Genomic DNA, 18,125 nt, shown 5'->3' with positions numbered 1-18,125 from the left:
GTCCCCAGGATCTTAAGAGGACATGTAACAGGAAGGTCTTAAAGATGAAAGCTCAGAAATCTTCAGCCATTGAGGGCTGTCTTTGAGCCTGATGTTCCTCCATTGTAGGTTTCCAAAAATGGCCCAGACCTCTCCCTGGGAGCTCCCTCCTAAAAATAAAAAGGAAACAAAACAGAAGCCAGGACAGTTAAGTCCCTTAAAGTGCAATGAATGGAGCTCATACTGTTTGCGAAGGCTGTGCTAGGAGGATCAAAGTGCTAGACCTGGCAGAGTCCCCAGGATTCATCTCATCCCCAAACTTTTCAAATGGGGAAACTGAAGCCAGGGGAGATAGGACTCACCTTAGGATACACAGATTAATGGTGAACTCTCAATCTTAAGTAATCTCCACCAATGGACCAACCCTGACCTTCTGAGAGACCCCAGAATACCGGCCTTGACGTCGGACCCTGCTTCTTGACGTCATCGCCCCAACCCGAAATGAGCCAATTTACCCCATGCCCTTGGTACTGACGCAGCGACAAGCGTCCCTCATTGGGAGAGTGCAGCCGCTGGGGCGCTGCCGTGGGAGCTTGCTCGGAGGGGCACTGGCCGCTGGGCTCAGCTACACAGCTCTCGAAGGCCCTGTCGGAAGTGGCGCCGCAGCAGGCAGTAAAGCAGCGGATTGAGGCTGTTGTTGCAGTGCGTCAGGCAGATGGAGACGGGGAAGAGGTAGGCCTGAGCCAGGAAGTAAGCGCGGTCCAAGGGCATGGCGTTCAGTTTGATCAGCACCCCTCAGAGTGTGAACGCTTGGCTGGGCAGCCAGCAGAGCACGAAGGCCAGTAGCACGCAGGCCAGCGCACAGGTGACTCGGGAACGCAGTCGGCGCCTGACCCTCGACGGCCAGCGTGCGCACCACAGTCGCAGGAAGCGCAGCAGCAGCGAACAGGTGCCCAGCGTGGCCAGCGGCAGCACGAAGGCTACTGCGATCTTCTGCAGGTGGTAGAGCACCTGCCATTTGGGGCCGCCGGCGGGGAAGCGCAGCAGGCACGAGTGCTTTCCCCCCACCCTAGCTGCCGTGGCGAACAGGGCGGTGGGCGCCGTAGCCAGGACGGCCATAGCCCAGAGCAGGCAGCACACACAGCTGGCCCGTGATGCGCCCCGATGGCTCGGAGGCAGCGCGCCAGTCACAATGCAATAGCGTGCCACGCTCATGGCACTGAGGAGGAAGATGCTGGCATACATGTTGAGCACGGTGAGCGTCAGCATCACCTTGCAGATGGCACCCCCGAAGGGCCAGCTGAAGTCGCGCACCGTGTCCACGGCCCAAAAGGGCAGCGTTAGCACAAACTGCAGGTCAGTGGCTGCCAGGTTGAGGAGGAAGCAATTGAGCAGCCAGTGGCGGCGCCGCTGCTGGGACCTCACCCGGACTAGCACCAGCACGTTGCCCACCAGGCCTACAGTGCACAGGGCCCAGTAGGCGCCCGCAATCAGCGCCCGCAGCGCCGGCGCCCGGACGGCCCCCGCCACCCCGTCCAGGCCACGCAGGCTGCGGGGACTCCGGGCCGGGCTAGTGTTCTCTGATCCGTTGCCCAGGGAGCTGTTAGGGAGCAGCCCCCGACGCCTCTTCCGGCCAGCTGAAGGGAAGCACGGCCCAGACAGCTCGGGCGATTCGACCCTGCCTCTGGCGGATGCCATCGCCGTAGATGGCGATGCAGGGATCCGCTCAGATCCACTCCAACACCGGCAGCCGCTGGGAGAGAACTAGGGGGTCTGCAGTGCCTCGCGGCAGCACCTTTAAAAAACTGGGGAACCACCTGCTAGCCTGCGATTGGCCAGCTGCACCTGTGGCCCACCCCAAAGGCCTCCGAGCTGTATTTCCAGTAGCTGCTTCTTCACCCTTGAATTAGCGTTGAACTGGGGACCCTTTGCGGGTGAACTGAGACGCGGGGGCCGGAAGCCCCAACCGGAGGAAACAGCGTCTGCAATTCACCCAAGGTGTGGGTCCGCAGCTGCCGGTTCCCGCCCAAGGACGCAGCTCCAGCTTCCCAGTGCCTCCCAGAGGGACTCTGATACTCGGGGGGCGCTGAAGGGAGGTCATATAAATTCTTCCCGTGGAGGCAGTGCGCCCCTCCACCTCCCCTGTGGGCCCCGAGATAGCCAACTGAAGACCAAGGAGGGGTGCCCAAGTCCGACCAGTGGGGCCTGGCAGCCCCCTGCCCGCCAGCCCTGCTTCCTTGAACCCCTGCTCCTGATAAGGCATTTCTCCTCCCCTGCTTTAGCCATGGGTACCCTTCATTCCCACCTTCACTGTGGTCTGCTCTGCAAGTATCCCCGATCTTCTTCCCAAGGTCAGCCGCGCTGCTTACAACTGGGCTGAAGACGGAGAAGCAACTAATCTAGGAGCAGTCAGAGGAAGAGACATGCAAACAGGGTTTAAAAGACCAGTGCTGGGCCAGGCGCGAAGGCTGATGCCTGTAATCCTAGCACTTTGGGGGGCCAAGGCTGCAGATCACCTGAGGTCAGGAATTTGAGACCAGCCTGGCCAACATGGTAAAACCCCGTCTCTACCTAAAATACAAAAATTAGCTGGGCATGGTGGTGTGCGCCTGTAATCCCAGCTACTTGGGAGGCTGAGGCAGGAGAATCGCTTGAATCTGGGAGGCGGAGGTTGCAGTGAGCCGAGATGGCAGGCCTTTCCACTCCAGCCTGGGTGACAGAGCAAGACTCCATCTCAAGAAAAAAAAAAAGCCCAGTGTTGGGAGACTAAGACTGGGTCAGCACTCATGCTCAGCATGCACAGAGGAGGGGCCTAAAGCCTGGGGAATCCTGAAAGGCTTCTTGGAGGAGGTGATTTTTGAGCTGATCCCAATCCTGCCTTGGCTTCCAATTCCAGTGACTTCCTCCTATAGTTAGAATAAAATCCAGATTTCCTGCTTTGGACTACAAGGCCTCATGACAGAGGCACCCACTACAGCTTTTTTTTTTTTTTTTTTTTTTTTGACACAGAGTCTTGCTCTGTTGCCCAGGCTGGAGTGCAGTGGCATGATCTCGGCTCACTGCAACCTCCGCCTCCTGGGTTCAAGTGATCCTTCTGCCTCAGCCTCCCGAGTAGCTGGGACTACAGGCGTGCGTCACCACACCCAGCTAATTTTTGTTTTTAGGAGAGATGGGGTTTCATTTTGTTGGCCAGACTGGTCTTGAATTCCTGACCTCAGCTGATCCACCCACTTCGGCCTCCCAAAGTGCTGGGTTTACAGGTGTGAGGCACCGTGCCCAGCCAGCCCTGGTATTTTTAAAAGTGCCTAGGCAATCCCACTGTATGCCAGGGTTGACAAGTCCTCTGTCTGTGGTCTCTCTGCCCACCTCCTAGACCTTGTCACCTACCACTCTGAGCCTTGCTAACTTCACTCCAGACACACAGGCCCTTCCCCAAATACACCACTCTGGCCTGCCTCAGGCCTTTGCCTTTGCTGTTCCCTCTGCCAAGAATGCCCTTCACCCAGATTACCATGTGGCTGCTCCTTCTCAGCACTCTGGCCTCCGCCCAAATATCACTTCCTAAGAAAAGACTTCCCTCTGCCACCACTCTGTTTACTTCCAAAAGCATTCATTGCATGCCCATTATGTGCCAACCACCTTGCTAAGCACGCAGGATGCAGCCTGCAGTGTGTCTTCTACTGGGGGATAAAGACAAACAAATAAATGAGATGAACTCATGGGGGAAAGAGTGACAATGAAACAAAGCAGGGTAACAAGACAGAGACTGAAGGGCAGGGCAGGAGACTCAAGGAAGGGGTATGAGTTTAGGGATGGGAGGGTTCCCAGGGGAGGAGGAGACCATGGTCCCCTTTATACCACTTACCAGGTATGTGTCTTGGGGATAACCAGTTTTTATTTTTCATATTTTATTTTATTTTTGAGATGGAGTCTTGCTCTGTCACCCAGGATGGAGTGCAGTGGCGGGATCTCAGCTCATTGCAATCTCTGCCTCCCAGGTTCAAGCAATTCTCATGCCTCAGCCTCCCAAGTAGCTGGGATTACACATGCCTGCTACCACGCCTGGCTAATTTTTGTATTTTTTAGTAGAGTCAGGGTTTTGCCATGTTTTCCAGGCTAGTCTTGAACTCCTGACCTCAGGTGATCCACCCATCTCGGCCTCCCAAAGTGCTGGGATTACAGGCGTGAGCCATCACCTCCGGCCGGGGGTTAACTAATTAATCTTGCCTATCTGTAAAAGAAGATGCTGATAACCCCTCATCAGGGTCATAGGAGAATTAACCAGCCTCCAGAGAGAAAGCCTTCAGCTCTGTGCCTGGTGCGGAACTCTTCTTCTTGTGATTATTATTGAGAGGCTAGAGTGACCTCCCGTTTTGCTGAAGGCCCTCTCTGGACCTTCTCTGCCAACTTTAGTCTGGAGCTCCCACTGTATGTCAACCCTGGCATATCGTGCACTTGCCTTTTCCTTCTTTCCTACCTCCATCAAGAACACAGGCACAGGCCGGGCTCACGCCTGTAATCCCAGCACTTTGGGAGGCCGAGGCGGGTGGATCATGAGGTCAGGAGATCGAGACCATCCTGGCTAACACGGTGAAACCCCGTCTCTACTAAAACATACAGAAAATTAGCCGGGCATGGTGGCGGGCGCCTGTAGTCCCAGCTACTCGGGAGGCTGAGGCAGGAGAATGGCGTGAACCTGGGAGGCAGAGCTTGCAGTGAGCAAAGATCACGCCATTGCACTCCAGCCTGGGCGACAGAGTGAGACTCTGTCTCAAAAAAAAAAAAAAGAACACAGGCACAACATGCCACCAGGAGCTGGGAGGTAGTCCCTAGAGGGCAGATCTCCCTCATGTCTCCTGCCCTCAATCAATCACCACCGCCAGAGGCTCCCCATCACTCCCAGGCCTCTTCCTTGCTTGCCCAGGAGACAGGGAATCTGCAGTTAAGTGACATTCTCTCCCCAGCGGTTAGGAAAGGGGAGATTAACCTACTTACCAAGACATAGACTAGGCCAGAGCCTGGATGAACTGGGAATCTGATCGAAAGTTTGCAAAATTAGATCATGCTTTCCCAGGGTTTCCTTCCAGCAGGGCCTGATGCCTGGGACTTTTTCTTCCTTGAATGGAAGTTGTCACTGAATGTCAAGTGGCCTGGGTTCTAGTCTCTGTGCCCTAACACTCTGTGTAAAATGAAGTAACTGTCCCATTCTGGTCTGTTTTCTCATTTGTAAAATGAGACACCTTCTAATTCTAAGAGTGTTTTTAGAGACAAGGTCTCACTGTGTCACCCAGGCTGGAGTGCAATGGCCTGATCATAGCTCACTGCAGTTTCTTTGCATTGGCTGGGCATTTACTATGTGCCAGGCCCAGTGCCAGGCATTTTATAAGGATCATCTCATCTGGTCCCCATGACTGCTCTGTGAGACAAGGAATGTGATCCTGACTTACACAGGAGGAAGCAGGCTCAGAGAGGGGACTTGCCCAAAGGCCCACCCAGCAGGTGAACAGAAGCCTCCCTCTGAAGAGCCTGTCCAGTTTTCCCTGAGGTGCTCTGCTGACAACACTCCTAAAATCTGCACACCAGGGGAGTCTCCCAAGAGAAACAGTTATTGGTGAGAGAGGGTCACAATTTGGGGATACATTTCCTTTCCTTATTTATTTATGAGACAGAGTCTTGCTCTGTTGCCCAGGCTGGAGTGCAGTGGCTCCAACTTGGCTCACTACAACTTCCACCTCCCAGGTTCAAGCAATTCCCCTGCCTCAGCCTCCCGATTAGCTGGGGCTACATGTGTGTGCCACCATACCTAGCTAATTTTTGTATTTTTAGTAGAGATAGGACTTCACCATATTGGCCAGGCTGATCTCGAACTCCTGACCTCAAGTGATCTGCCCACCTCGGTCTCCCAAAGTGCTGGGATTACAGGTGTGAGCCACTGCGCCTGGCTGGATGCATTTATTTTTCTTTTAAAAAAGTATCTTTATGGTCAGGCACAGTGGCTCACACCTGTAATTTTAGCACCTTGGGAGGCTAAGGCAAGAGGAACACTTGAGCTCAGGAGTTCAAGACCAGCCTGGGCAACATAGTGAGACCCTTTCTCTATCAAAAAAAAAAAAATTAGCTGGGTGTGGTGGTAGGTGCCTGTGGTCCTAGCTACTCAAGAGGCCGAGGTAGGAGGATCACTTGAGTCCAAGAGTTGGAGGCTGCAGTGAGCCATGCTTGTGCTACTGCACTCCAGCTCGGGCAACAGAGGGAAACCCTGTTTCAAAAAAAAATCCCTTTATGGCCAGGTGCAGTGGCTCACCCCTGTAATCCCAACATTTGGGAGGCCGAGGTGGGAGGATCACTTGAGCAGAGGAGGTTGAGGCTGCAGTGGGCCATGTTCATGCCACTGCACTCCAGCCTGGGTGACAGAGCAAGACCCTGTCTCGAAAAAAAAAAAACAAAAAACCCTAAAACACAAAACTCTTTATATTATTACTGCAATGAAAATATAGCATTTCCACATGTAGTTTTGTACAAATTATGTGGCCAGTGTTGATTTTTCCCTTGAGAAAACTTCCCACCATGAGATTATAGGTGACTGTGTCAAGTTTTGGTGTCTTGCTGCATAATCCCTCTGATTCCTCATTCCCATCTCCACAATAGGCCACTCGGCCCCTTGCTTTGCTGCACTGGGAAGATCACAGAAATATCAGGGCAGTATTCCTGGAGTCCCTGGAGAGCCCAGAGGAAGTGGGGAGGTCCGGAAGCAACAGACAGTAGGTCAAGGCCATGGCAGGGAGACAGGCCTGGCTCAGGGGCCTTCCCCTCCTCCCACTGCATGAGTGCGTGTGTGCGTGCGTGCGTGTGTGTGTGTGTGTGTGTGTGTGTGTTTTTGATGGGCTAGGGCAGAGTGGGCTGGTTTTCAGCTTGTATTTCTGTAATACAACTTGACTCTTTTAAACCATGAACATGTATTACTTGGATGTAAAGCAAATTAAATAGCAAAAGCACAAAAACCTTTGCAAATTTGATAGGTGGTAAATGCTCCATGGTTGCTTGGATTTGCATTCCTTTAATTTCTGGCAAGGCTGTACATTTCTCAAATGTTTCTGCACCATCTGTATTTTCTCTACACTTTTGGCATTTCCCGCCAGGGAATAGAGTAATGGCTGTGGGGCCTGGCACCTGGAGGCAGACAGATCTACCTACAAGTCCTGGCTCTGCCGGTTACTGGCAAGGGACTTAATCTCCATTTTTTCTTGTCTGTACATTGGAGATAAAGGTTGGGTTTCCCTTATTCAAAATGCTTGGGATCAGAAGTGTTTTAGATTTTGGATTTTTTTGGATTTTGGAATATTTGCATATGTATAATGCAAATCTTGGGGATGGAGTCTACGTGTAAACATGGAATGCATTTATATTTTATATACACCTTATACACATAGCGTGAAGGTAATTTTATACATTGTTTTATTTTATTTATTTATTTTTTTCTTTTGAGATGGAGTTTCCCTCTGTCGCCCAGGCTGGAGTACAGTGGTACGATCTCGGCACATTGCAACCTCCGCCTCCTGGGATCAAGCAATTCTCCTGCCTCAGCCTCCTGAGTAGCTGGGACTATAGATGGGCACCACCATGCCTGGCTAATTTTTGTATTTTTAGTAGAGACAGGGTTTCACTATGTTGGCCAGGCTGGTCTCGAACTCCTGACCTCAGGTAATCCGCCCGCCTCGGCCTCCCAAAGTGCTGGGATTACAGGCGTGACCCACCATGCCCAGTCTATACATTATTTTAAATAATTTTGTGCATGCACACATCCATTCCCAGACCTCTTGAAATCTGTCCTGGGCTCCCTCATCCCACCTCTATCCAGAGGTGCCTAAGTTGCAGGTCCAGCAGAGGCAGGATTGCTTGGTGGTGAGAAGGTTAGGTCTGGCTCAGACCAAATAAGAAGAGATAAAATTTGCCTTAAAACTTGCCTGGCAATGGCTTTGCTGCACGGTCTGAAAACACCCGTTCCCGCCCTCTCGACTGAAATTTCCTTGTGACACAGAGAAGGACAAAGGTCTGAGCCCAGAGTTGACGGAGGGAGTATTTCAGGATTCAATTCTGGGACTCCTAAAACGACGAGGGTGTTAGGAAGCGAGGCACAGGGTGGGGACTGGGAATTTAAGGAGAGCTGGGAACAGATCCCTTAGGTTCAGGAAGCTTCTGCGCAAGCAGTGAGGATGGCTGGGGCTAGGGGGCTCCTCCGCCTGCCACACTAGCTGTGAGTTGAGCAAAGCCCTGGGCTCATGGTGCCCCAAAAGCCTGCGGCCTCAATCCTAGGCCTGCACGACACATTCAAAAGGATTGTTTTGTTTTGTTTTTAAAGAAAGATGAGATTGGCTTGGTTCTTCATGGGCACATTTTATATAGCTCTTTTTCTTTTCCTTGCTCATTTTGTTTTGGGGAAGAAATTTGTACTGTATTGAGATTGTGAAGAACATCTCTGCACTCAAACAGTTTACAGAAATAAATATTTTTAAAATAATTTTGTGCATGAAACCAAGTCTAGGTACATTAAACCATTAGAAAGCAAAGGTGTCGGGTATGGAATTTTCACCTGTGGCGTGAGGTCAGTGCTCAAAAGGAGCATTTCAGATTTTGGATTTTTGGATTAGGGATGCTCAACCTGTAGTAAGTTTACCTCATAGGGTTGCTCAACTTTTAACTAGAAAATTAACATAATGCAACATGGTGAAACCCTGTCTCTACCAAAAATTAAAAAATTAGCCAGTCTCATAACTTGGTATCAAAAAAAATAAGTAAGTAAAAATTGAAAAATAAAATAATGTTTTTAAATGCTGTATTTTGTTTTATTTTATTTTGAGACAGGCTCTTGCTTTGTCACCCAGGCTGGAGTGTAGTGGCCCGATCTTGGCTCACTGCAACCTCTGCCTCTCAGGCTCAAACTATCTCCACTTGCCTCTCCCTGACACCCTGGCTCATTTTTGTATTTTTTGAAGTGATGGAATTTTGCCATGTTGCCAAGGTTGGTCTCAAACTCCTGAGCTCAAGCGATACACCCCCCTTGGCCTTCCAAAGTGCTAGGACTACAGGCGTGAGCCACCGCGCCTGGCCTGTATTCTATTAATTTTCCTTCCTCCCTTCAGAAGGACATAGTATATCTGTTGTTTGTTTGTTTGTATGTTTGTTTTTTGAGACAGCATCACACTCTGTCACATAGGCTGGAGCGCAGTGGCACAATCACAGCTCACTGTAACCTCCAGCTCCCAGGTTCAAGTGATCCTCCTGCCTCAGCCTCTCAAGTAGTTGGGACTACAGGCATGCACCACCATGCCTGGCTAATTTTTGATTTTGTGTAGAGACAGGGTCTCGCTCTGTTGCCCAGGCTGGTCTTGAACTCCTGGTCTCAAGCAATCCTCTGGCCTCAGCCTCCCAAAGTGCTGGGATTACAGGAATGAGCCACCATACCCAGCCAGATGCTGTATTTCTTTTCTTTTTCTTTCTTTTTATTTTTTTTTGAGACGGAGTCTCACTTTGTCACCTAGGCTGGAGTGCAGTGGCATGATCTCAGCTCACTGCATCCTCTGCCTCCCGAGTTCAAGTGATTCTTCTGCCTCAGCCTCCCAAGTAGCTGGGACTACAGGTGCGTGCCACCACACCAGGCTAATTTTTGTATTTTCAGTAGAGATGGGTTTCACCATATTGGCCAGGCTGGTCTCGAACTCCTGACCTCATGATCCGCCTGCCTCAGCCTCCCAAAGTGTTGGGATTACAGGTGTGGGCCACCGGGCCTGGCCCAGATGCTTTATTTCTAACAAACTCCTAGGTGATGCTCTGCTGTTGGTCCAAAGGGCCACATTTAATGTAGGGAAGGAAACTATACTGTACTAGTAGCAATGGGCTAGCATGGCTGGGCATTAGTCTCTGTGTTTTACTGGGAGATTGGTGGTGTTGTAGTGAGCTAGGTTGGCAGAGGTTGCTAAGGAACTTCCACTGTGACTCACACTAGTTTACAAAGTACTTTCACATATATCATCTCATTTGGGGCATTATTTTGATGCCATAGGGTGTTACTGTAATCATTATTATATCATGGGTCGTTATTTTAATCCCCTGCCCTTTTCTTTTGAGTTGGGGTCTAGCTCTTATGCCCAGGCTGTAGTGAAGTGCTGTGATCATAGCTCACTGCAGCCTCGAACTCCTGGGCTCAAGTGATCCTCCTGCCTTGGCCTCTCAAAGTGCTGGGATTACAGGCATGAGCCACTGGACCCAGCCACCAGCTCTTCTTTTATACTAAGGATTTAAGACTCAGAAGGATTGGTTGGGCGCAGTGGCTCACACCTGTAATCCCAGCACTTTGGGAGGCTAAGGCGGGTGGATTACTTGAGGCCAGGAGTTTGAGACCAACCTGGCCAACACAGTGAAACCCTGTCTCTACTAAAAATACAAAAATTAGCCGGGTATGGTGGTGCAAGCTTGTAATCCCAGCTACTAGGGGGTCTGAGGCAGGAGAATCGCTTGAACCTGGGAGGTGGAGGTTGCAGTGAGCTGAGATCACGCCACTGCACTCCAGCCTGGGCAACAGAGCAAGACCCTGTCTGAAAAACAAAAACAAAAAAAAGACCGGTCACAGTGCTCATGCCTGTAATCCCAGCACCTTGGGAGGCCGAGGCAGGTGGATCACGAGGTCAGGAGATCGAGACCATCCTGACTAACATGGTGAAACCCCGTCTCTACTAAAAATACAAAAATTAGCTGGGTGTTGTGGCAAGCGCCTGTAGTCCCAGCTACTCAGGAGGCTGAGGCAAGAGAATTGCTTGAACCCAGGAGGCGGAGGTTGCAGTGAGCTGAGATTGCGCCACTGCACTCCAGCCTGGTGACAGAGTGAGACTCCATCTCAAAAACAAACAAACAAAAAACACATAGCAGAGCTGGGACTTGAACCCAACTATATTTAACTCCAGAGCCTGCCACCCATTCCATCATTATGTGCAGCTCCCCTTAAGAACATCCAGATCCTGAATCTAGCCTGGAGGGAGGCAGCTGAGCTGAGCCAGGCCTGTGGGTCTTGTCTCTACCACGAGGTGTTACAATTGGTCACTCAGATGGTTTGCAATTAAGCTTTTGTGGGTTCCTGTTCATAGAGCCAATAATCTCTATTTCTTTGGGTTTTGTTCCTTTCTTGTGAAGCCTCCCTCCTAGGTCTCTGCCTTCCTGTTTCTGTCTGGACTGGTGTCTCTTCTGGCCTACTAACCAGCTGTGATCCCGGAATCTACCTTTACTATTATTCTGGGGGCTCCCATCACCTTATGTTTGTGTTGGATCTGTTCCTTAGGTCCTCAGCCTTTCTCTTTCTTGACTTACTTCTTCATTTTGGTGGAGCACAACCTCTAGTAACTTTTGGAAAAAGGGTGCATGGAAGGCAAATATTTTGAGCCCGGTGCGGTGGCTCACGCCTGTACTTCCAGCACTTTGGGAGGCTGAGACAGGCAGATCACCTGAGGTCAGGAGTTTAAGACCAGCCTGGCCAACATGGCAAAAACCTGCCTCTACTAAAAATACAAAAATTAGCCAGTCATGGTGGCAGGCGCGTGTAGTCCCAGCTACTCGGGAGGCTGAGGAGGGAGAATTGCTTGAACCTGGGAGGTGGAGGTTGCAGTGAACTGAGATCACACCACTGCACTCCAGCCTGGGTGACAGAGCAAGACTCTGACTCAAAAAAAAAAAAAAAAAAAAAAAGTTTGAGCTTGTATGTCTTAAAGTGTTCTTATTCCACTTTCTTACACTTGATCAAGACTCTGAGAGTTGAATCCTATGTTGGAAACCATTCTCCCTAGAATTTTGAAGGCATTGCTCTGTTTACCTCTAATCTGTAGCATTGCTGGAGGAGAATTCTGTTTGCACTCCAATTACAGAGTCTTTGGGACTATTTTTCTTCCTTCTCTGGAAAATCTGGAAACAATTTTCTCTAATATCCAAGAGTTACGGTACGCCAAGATATCATGTCTTGGTGTGGGTCTTTTTGTGTGTGTGCTGGAACCCAGTAAAACCATCTAGAAATTCATGAGCTTCAGTTCTGAGAAAATTCTTGTATTATTTATTTGATAGTCTTCCCTCTGTTTCCTCTGATCTTGCTAGGTCTCCTATTTTTTGGATGTTGGATTTATGAAGTTTTAAGATATGGACAAGTTTTTACTTTTCATGCAGGCACATCTATAAACTGTTTTCCTACAGATTTTGCTGTTGATTTCATCTTTAAAATATTCTTCCCAACCCCAAAATTATATAACCAACTTCACTTTTTATGTTGGCAATAGCAGTTTCAAAATAAGGCTCATGCTGTTTTTTCTTGTCTAAGCTGTACTGCAGGCAGCAGAAATGAGTGAGTATTTGTTAGATAAATAAAAGAGTGAAATGATTTATTGATTTAAAAAAAGAAAGATGATCCATGTAATTCATTTTATCTAGCATCTTATTGTCAGCAGGGATTCTGGTTTTTATTTTTTATTTTTAAAATTTATTATTTATTATATATTTTTGAGACAGAGTCTCACTTGTCACCCAGGCTGGAGTGCAATGGTGCGATCTTGGCTCACTGCAACCTCAGCCTTCTGGGTTCAAGCGATTCTCCTGCCTCAGCCTCCTGAGTAGCTGGAATTACAGGTGCCCGCCACCACACCCGGCTAATTTTTGTATTTTTAGTAGAGACGGAATTTCACCATGTTGGCCAGGTTGGTCTCAAACTCCTGACCTCCAGTGATCCACCCGCCTTGGCCTCCCAAAGTGTTGGGATTACATGTGTGAGCCACCATGCCCAGCCGGGATTCTAATTTTTAAATGTGAAAACAAATATTTTCTTTACAAAAGTTAGTAAAATGCATGAAAAAATAAAAGATAAATAATGAGCAGAAAGAGCTCCTAAATATTCAGTAAACACAATAGAAAAGCATTAAAAGTTTTCAAATTATTTCCAGACACAAAAATATGGAACATCCATTACTGAAACAATGGTGTGAACAAAGAAGAAAAACACAATTTTAAAAAGAAGAAGAGGCCACGCGTGGTGGCTCACACCTGTAATCCCAGCACTTTGGGAGGCTGAGGCGGGTGGATCACTTGAGGTCAAGAGTTCGAGACCAACCTGGACAACATGGTGAAACCCCGTCTCTACTAAAAATACAAAAATTAACCAGGCATGGTGGCGGGCACCTGTAATCCCAGCTACTCAAGAGGCTGAGGCAGGAGAATCGCTTGAACCTGGGAGGCAGATGTTGCAGTGAGCCGAGATCACGCCACTGCACTCCAGCCTGGGCGATACAGCGAGACTCAGTCTAAAAAGAAAAAAAAGAAGAAGAAGAAGAAAACAGCCAAGCCAATAAGTAAGCTATAGCATCAAGGTGGTAAAGAAACCCAAAGATGGTTGGGTTTGTGCCAGGACAAGGGTCAGGTAGAGTGCACTGGCTCACACTTCCAGCACTGGTTAGACTCTCAGACAGCAGTTTTCTGAGATCCTACTAAGCATCAGCCCATCAGACATGGCCTGTACCCTCTCGGTGTTGATGAGCTAGAAGTGAAGATAAGATTTGACTGCAGGAAAGAACGTGATAGCTATCATTAAGGGTCCCTTTGGAAATCATCATGGCTCTTGGCAATTAGCACTTAGTAGGTGTTCATCAATGAGTCTCTGGTGAAGGGGATGTGGCAGCCTCCCATATATCCAGCTGTCTGACCGACTTAGAAACAACTCTAAAAGGAGGAGTCCTGAAGAAACAGATCCTTTAATGATAGAAGCCGAAATTGGTAATTTGGAGAGGCAGTGATATGGAGCGATTAGAAATCCAGGCACTGGAATTAGGCCAGTCCTGGCCCCGACACTTCCAAATGTGGGACGTTGGGCAAGTTACTTAACCTTTCCATGCCCCAGTTTCTTCATCCATAAAATGAGGAAAATAATATCTGCTTCATGTTGGAAAGATTACATGAGACATTGTGTGTAAGGCACAGTGACAGAAGATAGGATACAGCATTCCTTCACTATCTCAACTTGCCTCCATCAAATCATCATTCTCACTGCCCAAGTGGCGGCTCAAAGGCAGTAGAAGCCAATCATGAGCCTTTTTCCCATCAGCTAACTGATGGCTCCGAAATCTCAACGTGGATAATTTTCATGACTCTTCCTGTGGCATTTCTCCCCTACAGTGTGGGGGCAGGACACACTCCGAAGCTGCAGAGGCAGCTGTGGCCATGGCTTTCGCAGGTGAAGGCCGCAGAGCTCTAGAGAATGGGGATAGATTGAAAACATCCATGTCTCCAGGGCTTCCAGAACAATGACTAATCAGGCCCACAGTGGCAGCTCAGCATCCCTTTCCAAGTCAATCATCCCATACATTTTCAAGGCCAGCTCATACTCCGCCCAGTTCTGTCTTATGAGGGAGCTTTTTTGAGCATCCTTGTTTAGAAATCTGCAACCTAAACTGGCATTTTCGATTATTTTGCAATCCTTGCAATTTACTGGGGTGGAAGGGACCCACCAAAAATAATGTCTTTAATTTGGCAATACCTGTCTATCAAAGTTACAAATGCACACATTTCTGACAGCAATCTCAGTTCAAGGACTTCATCCTACAGATGTACTCACATGGGTGCATCGTGGACATGGCCAGAAAGAGATTGGAAACAATCTAAATATCCTTCAGTAGGAGATGAGGATAATGGCATATGCACATAATGGAATATCAATCATGTAACATTTATTTAAATATTGAAAATAGCTATTGAACACACAGTATACGCCAGCCACTGTTCGAAGTACTTAGGACACATTAGAGAGCAAAATAAAGATTCCCTGCTCTCATAGATCTCATATTGTGGCTTATGTGCCACAAGCTCCACAACCAAGGATATGAAGCCATCTCCAAGTTTATATACATATGTATGTGTGTGTGTGTGTGTGTGTGTGTGTGTATATATATATATATTTTTTTTTTTTTGAGACGGAGTCTCGCTCTGTCACCCAGGCTGGAGTGCAGTGGCACGATCTCGGCTCACTGCAAGCTCTGCCTCCCGGGTTCACGTCATTCTCCTGCCTCAGCTTCCTGAGTAGCTGGGACTACAGGCGCCCGCCACCACGCCCAGCTACTTTTTGTATTTTTAATAGAGACGGGGTTTCACCGTGTTAGCCAGGATGGTCTCGATCTCTTGACCTCATGATCCGCCCACCTCGGCCTCCCAAAGTGCTGGGATTACAGGCGTGAGCCACCGCGCCTGGCCTATGTATATATATTTTTTTAGACAGGGTCTTGCTCTGTTGCCCAGGCTGGAGTACAGTGGCATGATCATAGCTCACCACAGCCTCTCTGGCTAATTTTTTATTTTTTGTAGTCTCACTGTGTGGCCCAGGCTTGTCTTGAAGTCCTGGGCTTGAGCAATCCTCCCACCTTACCCTCTCAAAGTGCTGGGATTACAGGTATGAACCAGGGCACCCAGCCTCCAAGTTATAGTGTTAAATTTTTTTTAAAAGCCAGGTAAAGATAGAGAGGATATATGCTAGCATGTGTGTAAAATATATCTTTGTGTTTGCAATGCATTTTTCTGGAAGGATTCATGAGAAACTGAAACAAGTAATGGCCCCTCGGAAGGAGCACTGAGGGACCAGGGGTCAGGTTTGGAGGGAATAATTACTTTTCAATGTTTGTAAAGTTTACATTTTTAATTCTGTGCTGTCTTACCGCAAAACACAAAATAAAACATAAAGGCTTTTACTTTTGCCAAATGCCTCAAACCCTTTCTTTACTCCTCTAGAGCAGGGTTTCTCAGCCTTGGTACTATTGACACTTGGGGCTGAAGAATTCTTTGTTGCAGGGGGTTGTCATTTAGCCACATCCCTGGCCTCTACCCATTAGATGCCAGTAGCACCCTCTCCCTGGTTGTGACAACCAAAAATGTCTCCAAACATTGCAAATTCCATGGAGGCAGAATCACCCCCACTTGAGAACCACTGTTCTAGATAACACATGAAATAGGGGTGTAGGGTCACTGTCTCCACTAGACAGATAAGAAAGTTGAGGCCCAAAGAGGTTTTATTTTGTTTTTAAGAATTGTGTGCCTTGGCCAGGTGCCGTGGCTTATGCCTGTAATCCTAGCACTTTGGGAGACTGAGGAGGGCAGATCGCTTAAGCCCAGAAGTTTGAGACCAGCCTGGACAACAGAACGAAACCTCATCTCTACAAAAAATACAAAAATTAGTTGGGCATGAGGCACACGCCTGTAGTCCCAGCTACTCGAGAGGCTGAGGTGGGAGGATCACCTGAGCCTGGGGAGTTTGCGACTGCAGTCAGGCAGTCAGCCCTGAGCATGCCACTCCACTCCAGCCTTGGTGACAGAGCAAGACTCTGTCTCAAAAAGAAAAAAAAAATTGTGTGCCTCATTTTCTTTGTTATTTATTCATTTATAATTTTAAATGGACAGTGTTTTGCTATACTTTCCTACTTTTTATTTATTAGTATTTATTTATTATTTTGAGACAGGGTCTCACTCTGTTCCCCAGGCTGGAGTGCAGTGGCACAATCACGGCTTACTACAGCCTCGACCTCCCAGGCTCAAGCATTCCTCTCACCTCAGCCTCCCGATTAGTTGGGACTACAGGTGTGTGCCACAACACCCGGCTAATTTTTTGTAGAGACAAGGTTTTGCCATGTTGCTCAGGCTGGTCTCCAACTCCTGGGCTCAAGCAATCCTCCTGCCTCAACCTCCCAAAAGCCACCACATACAGCCCTTTCCTACTTTTTAAGCAATCTATCAATATATAAATGGATATATGGAAGCAGAATAAATATAGTTTCTTTTTAAATTTTGATCAGTTTCTGGTAATGTTTTAGCTATGTTAAAGCTTACTGGAGATGTTGGGTCATATAGCATGATAATCATTTAAACAATAAAGGAAATAATTTATATCAAGATACGGGGGGGAAGCTCACTAACTGGATACTTGACACTCTGAACAATGACATAAAATATGTGTTGAAATATCAAATCTCTTACTTTGTTCAAAATGTACACTTTGGGGTAGGCATGGTGGCTCACGCCTATAATCCCAGAACTTTGAGAGGCCAAGGTGGGCGGATCACCTGAGGTCGGGAGTTTGAGGCCAGCCTGGCCAATATGGTGAAACCTTGTCTCTACTAAAAATACAAAAATTAGCTGGGTGAGGTGGCGAATGCCTGTAGTACCAATTACTTGGGAGACCGAGGCAGGAGAATTGCTTGAACCCAGGAGGCAGAGGCTATAGTGAGCCAAGATCGTGCCACTACACTCCAGCCTGGGCAACGGAGCGAGACTCCATCTCAAACAACAACAACAACAATAAAACCGAAAAACACAAAAACAAAATGTACACTTCACTCCCCGAAATTTGGAGTTGGCTGTTCCTGTTTTTCCAGTTGAATTATTTTTGCATCATGAGGGCATGACTAAGGCTTATCATTTTTTGTATCCTTTTTTTGTATCCTATGGTTTCCGAGAAGCTTTAAAATGAAGGCACCCAGCAGGGTGTGGATGGAGTAAAGACCAGGACCTGGGACAGAGGAGGAAGCAGGCAGGGACTGTCATCAGACGTGGGATTTGAAAACACAAACTCCAAGGCTGCATTTCAAAAAAGCCTCCAATCTACTGTTGGGCCTTGGCAGCATGGAGGCAGTTTGTGGCGTTGGCCAGGGAGGGCTGTGTGTCCCCTCCCCAGATCCTCCTGATCTCTAGGGTTTGCTGTGCTGGTGGCAGGGATCACAAAGACCAAGACATGACCTTAGCATCTCACAGTGTGTCGGGGTTGACAGACCCATAACCAGACAATAGCAGTCTAGTGAGCTGTCAACGGGGATGGCAAAGGGTGCTCTGGGGAACCTAAGAGGTCAGGGGGGACGTTCTGGAAGGGGTGACGTACAGCCTAGGTCTGAAAGGACAAGTCTCAGGGACATCAAGTTTATGCCCATCTTTTATTTATTTTTTATTTTTTGAGACTGAGTCTCGCTCTGTCGCTGGCTGGAGTGCAGTGGCAGGATCTCGGCTCAGAGCAAACTCTGCCTCCCAGGTTCAAGCAATTCTCCTGCCTCAGCCTCCTGAGTAGCTGGGATTACAGGCATCTGTCCGCCACAACGCCC

General features: G+C 48.4%; 1 long non-coding RNA gene across 2 annotated transcripts in view; it reads right to left on the bottom strand.

Annotated features, from left to right (window-relative positions):
* LOC134729097 (uncharacterized) overlaps positions 1–18,125 on the bottom strand; it is a 42,782-nt gene that overhangs the window by 16,391 nt on the left and 8,266 nt on the right. The gene's annotated exons all lie outside the window — the stretch shown is intronic.

Source organism: Pan paniscus, chromosome 16 (assembly GCF_029289425.2).
Source record: "Pan paniscus chromosome 16, NHGRI_mPanPan1-v2.0_pri, whole genome shotgun sequence".
Classification (NCBI taxonomy): domain Eukaryota; kingdom Metazoa; phylum Chordata; class Mammalia; order Primates; family Hominidae; genus Pan; species Pan paniscus.
This window is presented reverse-complemented; position numbering and strand designations above follow the sequence as displayed.